The 6,192-nt window shown below is 34.1% G+C and overlaps 1 protein-coding gene across 1 annotated transcript in view; it reads left to right on the forward strand.

Annotated features, from left to right (window-relative positions):
• Nucleotides 1-6,192, forward strand: part of LOC106466232 (inactive phospholipase C-like protein 2) — a 203,160-nt gene that overhangs the window by 80,262 nt on the left and 116,706 nt on the right. The window lies entirely within an intron of this gene.

Here is a 6,192-nt window from a genome sequence, read left to right on the forward strand (position 1 = left end):
ATCATATAACCCGAGCGCTTTCGAAAGGTGGACCTTTCTTCTTCTTCATGGACAAACTGGGAATGACCGTCTAAAGTTTGCCCAAGAAGAAGAAAGGTCCACCTTTCGAAAGCGCTCGGGTTATATGATTTTTTACACATTTATATTAAGACTTCTTGAACCTACGTGTTTTTCTAACATCATGAATGTATCTTGTGGTTATTACCCTCTGTTGAATACCGATTTAATTTATCTGAGGGCCCGAGCAGTGGGAGGAGATCAATGATTTGGAAGCAGTTCGATAATATATTTCCTAGGTATCCCCCCGCCATGGGAACTAGCAAGTTAGATTAACAGTAGCCTTAGGCGGTTACAAGATACTTATTTCTATTTTGTTCGATTTTTTTTTTCGTTCTTCTATCTCGTGCAGCTACTAATAAGTAAAACGTAATGCGCAGCCTTTTGCGAGGGACTCAATAACTTTATGCAATTTTGATTTACTCCCTAGCAGTATTTGAGGTTTGTTGAAAAAGAAATCATATTACAACTAAAGACCTTGAAAACCTCCAAGGTCAGAACTGGTAGAGAAAATATACTTACCCATTCACATAGGGTAATATTTATCAAGATAATCATTTCTCGATGATGGGTCGGATGTGGATTTTAGGGTCCATGGCTCACTCCCGTTGTCGCAAAATCGCGCTCCTCACTTTGGGGCAGTGGGTTAGTTATAAAAGTGAGAGTCAAATCCCACAATTTGACTAGGGTAGCTCAAGATTTGGTGGTAGATGCTTTAAATTAACTAGCAACTTTTCTTCTAGTCTATCAGTTCAAAATTAGGAACAGCTAGCGCACAATACCCCTTGCGGGACTATCCAAAACAAACATCTTGGACATTTAGTTGTATACATATTATTAAACCTTTATCTGCTGGAGATATACCACTCTTCATACATATACTTATAAGGGGTAGACACACGAGCAGATACCAAAGTTTCCACAGTAATTCCGAGATATGTTAAAAATAAATCATTACTTCACAAACACACGTACACATCAGTCATATAAAGATTGGTACCAATAATTACAAAAGACAAATACCACACATTTTAAAAATAATCCACGATATATCAAATACAAATCAAAAGCTCCTCCCACACGTACCAGTAATTACGTGATACAAATTTTAGACATGATCCAAACATTAGACATTAGCTAGTTACAGAAAAAAACCAAAAATAATTCGAGATATGTCAAACATTAACACTTGCATCACACACAAACGAACATTATTAAGTTAGTAAACATAGTTATCAGACGAATATCAGATACTTCACAAATAATCCGAGATACATTACACACAAAGCATCACTTCTAGCGTACACGCACCAATCATAAACAGAGACATAACTAGAAAAATACGAAACGTTCCACAAGGAAACTTAGATATATCACACACAAAGCATCACTTCTAGCGTACACGCACCAATCATAAACAGAGACATAACTAGAAAAATACGAAACGTTCCACAAGGAAACTTAGATATATCAAATGTAAACCAGTGTAGTTAAGAGACGGCTTGAATGGGTAACGGAGAAAATACTATTAACAGTTTAACACAATTGTATATTTCGACAAAGTTTTGCCATTATCAGATACAAACGTAAACCAGATTTCCCTTCACCCACACACACACATACTCCAACCATACAGAAATTACTAGAAAAACACCAGATATTCAGTAAGTAAGCCTAGATATATCAAACATAAACCAACATCTCCACCCAACACAACCATACCAACCACATATAAACTAGTACCAATAATTACTAGACAAAACATTTCATTATTAATCCTAGAACCAGTAACTACTGGAGACAAATAACAATTATTACCAGTTATGACATTTTTAATGCATTTCACACACTAACATTGTCTGACAAGCTAATCTCACCAGATGGCAAGTTTGTCACTAGTCATCGAGAAACAACTAGAAACATTGGCTGACATCTATTATTTATATAGGTATTACACGGGTATTGAGTTGGGTATATACAGCTTATAGTTTATGCCCAACCATAAAGTTCTTTACTGTGGTTTATACTCACTCTTGAAGTTTCAACACTGTAAGTATTTACTAAACTCTAAGTTGCGTTTCTGTGGTTAAAAAAATGTGTATTTTATTCAACCGTTAGTTATTTTGCTCACGTTGTAAACATGTATATATTTACCTTAATTTACGTTGCTGTGGTTAAAAGTAACTATATGTCAAGTTCAGTCATGTTACTGTGATTAATATGAACCACGATAGTCATAGGACTATTTTTATGTTGATTCTTGAAAGAAAGGGAGAGAGCTTATCAGTTTTTGTCATCATTACTGGGAAAGGTTTTTCTTCGAAGCCATTCAAACACCAAAGCTTACAGCAAAAACGGGTAGGTATGCTGCGCCAAAATTTATGCACAGCTACTAAACAAACTCCTATGAAGGTTGTTGGACTATTTTTCAGTTGATTCTTGAAATTCGAGATTTCTACCCTCAAAAATTTTTCAAGTTCTTCTTTGTTACCAACATAAGCTCTTCGAAATCATTCAATCACCATTATACTAGTCGGAAATGCTCCTTTTTATACTAATCAGAAATGCTTAGTTTGATAAGAGTAAAATATGTGTATATTTATAACAGTGTCTCCATCCAGCCATATTATTATTAATTATAGTTTTATAAGCCGCTACAGAAAAAAACGGCTACGAATATTTTACTGAAACTTGGGTAGTACTAATGAATGTAGTATTCAGTATGTCATAGGGTAGTTTTAGAATTAATTAAGAGCCTTCCGTTTTTTTCACCCTGAAGAATTTCTCTAAGTCCTTCACTTCGCGCCATTGAAAAAATCCGGTGTTTTACTATAGCGCATTAATTTGAAACTGCTAGGTTGAGGATTAATCGTTTCTCGAGTTCGCTGTTGTACTTTGTCGCTATGTGGTTTTCTGTGACTATTTCAGTGCGTTTTCTAATAGTAGACGATCATCATAGTAGATTTTTCTACCCTTGTGAGTGGGGATTTATTCTACTGATTTTCGTACTTCGCTGAAATTGTGAGTGTTTATTTCAGTATTATTTTATCATCATTATTCAGATTTTCGTTTCACAAGCATACAGTAAAATTGGTTGGGTATTTTGCATTAACATCTAGGCAGATATACTATATGAAATGCTGCGAATGTCTATGACTTTTAAAAAGTTGATTATTTTTCATTGAAAGTTGATTTACGTGACTATAAAAACGTAATATATGTGATGTTGTTGTGAGCGGCTTACTTTGTAATAGACGCTTGTTAAACGCGTGTTTACACGAAACCTCAGGCACAAAACCACCTAGCTCAGTAAATATTAGTTGGTTGGAAAAACAAAGCCAATATAGCAGTAAACTGTTGAAAAACATGTAACATATGTAGCCTAGACTTTATTCTCCATAAATGGACATAACAAACTCAAGAAATGAGATAATTAAAATTTGTTAATTTAAAAAGGGGAATAGGGATCGTCAAAAAAAGTACAGAGACAAGTTGAATCAAAATGTAAATATTATATTTTCAGGCCTACAACTAGGGACTCTAAAAAAGTAAACAAACTAGGCTGGAAATAGTGTCTACATTATTTTCTCAAGTTACAAATCCCTATTTTGACTCCATGTCTACAGCAAAAATGTAAATATTGTATTTTCAGGCCTACAACTAGGGACTCTAAAAAGTAAACAAACTACGCTGGAAATAGTGTCTACATTATTTTCTCAAGTTACAAATCCCTATTTTGACTCCATGTCTACAGTACTTATAAATTTTAGTGGAGCCAAAATAGGGATATATAGCTTGAGAAAATAATGTAGACACTATTTTCAACCTAGTTTGTTTACCTTTTTACAATCCCTAGTTGTAGGCCTGGAAATATAATCTTTGCATTTGATTCAACTTGTCTCTGTACTTTTTTCACGATCCCTATTCCCCTTTTTAAATTAACCAGTTTTAATTACCTTGTAAATAAATATAACTCAAATACATATAACTCAATTTCAGTCGCGTTGCTGTAATTAAAAATATGTATAACTCAATTTAACGTTGCACTGCTGTAGTTGAAATAAAGGGTACAGTGAAATGGAGGTGAGTTACTGTGGTTAAACAAGTGATTTGGGACTGAAAAGGCTAAATTGGAGCTAAATAATATTTTTCAAAAATTTAATTATGTGTATAATTCAGAAGTCAAGAATAAATGGCGGGAAAGAAAAACAAAATTAATTTCCTCTCGACTTCATCTTAAACTTGTAGCCGATGCCAAAAGATTTAAACCTTCTACCCGTTATTAGAAAACTAAAATCCAGGCCTCAGGTAATATTACTCACACGGGATTTCCGCTTTTCAACAAATATATAATCCCGAAACATTGCTTTGATTAACGTGGTGCGAATAAACGCCGAAAGATGGAAAAATAACCATAATACGTTTTCTATGATAAATGCAGAGTGAATTAAGTACACAACTCATGCATGGATCGCTAATATCAAACGGTTTTTTTTTCGCTTAACACAAAATTAGAGAATTTTATTTGGAAGGAAAAAAATCATTGAACTGCTTTATTATATGCTAATCACAATTCTTTCATTTATACTTTGTAAATGTGATGTGATCAAGCGTTCAACTAAATATATTTATTGTATTACCATACCAAAAACATTCTCGAAATAACTTTAACATCTCGTATTCTTCTATGAATACTCTATGTATGACTTCCACTTACTCGAAATAACTTTAACATCTCGTATTCTTGTATGAATACTCTATGTATGACTTCCACTTACTCGAAATTACTTTAACATCTCGTATTCTTCTATGAATACTCTATGTATGACTTCCACTTACTCGAAATAACTTTAACATCTCGTAAAAAAAAGATGGTTATTCTTCTGCAAACACTCTATATATTACATACACTTCTTCGAAATAACTACAATCTCGTAAAAAAGGTGATTATTCTTCTGTGAACACCGTATATTACTTACTCATATTCGTGTTATAATATTTATGTGCTTTATTCATCTGCTCATTTTGGTGAGTGTAATGTTGTATATTAATATACATATAATGTACATGTGTGTTTAACACCCACTCACCCCCCCATTAGTGGTCAAATTTAATTTCCTAAACACCCCCTGTCTGTATTCGAGAGTACATACTAACAATAGGTAACATTAAAACTATATACTTTCTATCTTATTTCTTTGGCCTCACAGAATCTTTAAAACCCATAATCATCTTCTCCATGAGTATTTCTTGAGAAACATGAGATACAAACGTATTAAGGTCATGAGTAGAAAGAAATGCTAAAGAAATGAAACGAAATAGGCCTGACTCGGTGATGTAAAGCGACTGTTTGTCGTCTTACATGTAATAATATAGTGTCATTTATGTTTTTTTGTTTGTTTGCTTTGTTCAAAAAATGGGCGATATAATGTCACTTGTGTTTCTTTCGGGTTTGTTCTCTTTGCTCTGAAAGAATCTCGAAACTTTGTGGTGAGTGTTGAAAAATGTTTTATTTGCGGTGGTGATGACCCTTTTTGAAACAGATTAACTGCACTGTGTCCGGTTATATGTAATGAAGGGTTATAAGGACTAAAATAACACAAATCTTTATTGCATTTAGATTTACACATTATAGGGAAACATTTCCCCTGGCAACTTTTATCGCTATGTTTAATTAAAACTTTTTTAAAGCTTGTTAGTATTGCTAGGTCCCCTTTTAATTGTTACGATAACGATTAAGGTAGAGCTCCGACAATCATACGGTGTACTTACTGTTTGTGCCAAACATTATGCACTTCCTCCCAAATTTAACTAAATATCCCATTTATTTTTGAAGCTTGGTTAAACTATTAATTTGCGTTAAGAATGCAAAACTTTGACCTTCCTATTTCTTTGTGTGCATTATAATGAGACAGGATATTGGTAATTGCATCGTATACAATGTTACTTACTGCTAAAACAACTAATGACAAGGCAAATGGATGTCTGTGTAGGTACCGTAACTGTAACAGCCGTGGCCAGGTGGTTAGGGCGCTCGACTCGCAATCTGAGGGTTGCGGGTTCGAATTCCCGTCACACCACACATGCTCGCCCCTTTCAGCCGTGAGGGCGTTATAACGTGACGGTCAATCCCAC

The sequence above is a fragment of the Limulus polyphemus genome, unplaced genomic scaffold, assembly GCF_000517525.1.
Source record: "Limulus polyphemus unplaced genomic scaffold, Limulus_polyphemus-2.1.2 Scaffold2199, whole genome shotgun sequence".
NCBI lineage: Eukaryota > Metazoa > Arthropoda > Merostomata > Xiphosura > Limulidae > Limulus > Limulus polyphemus.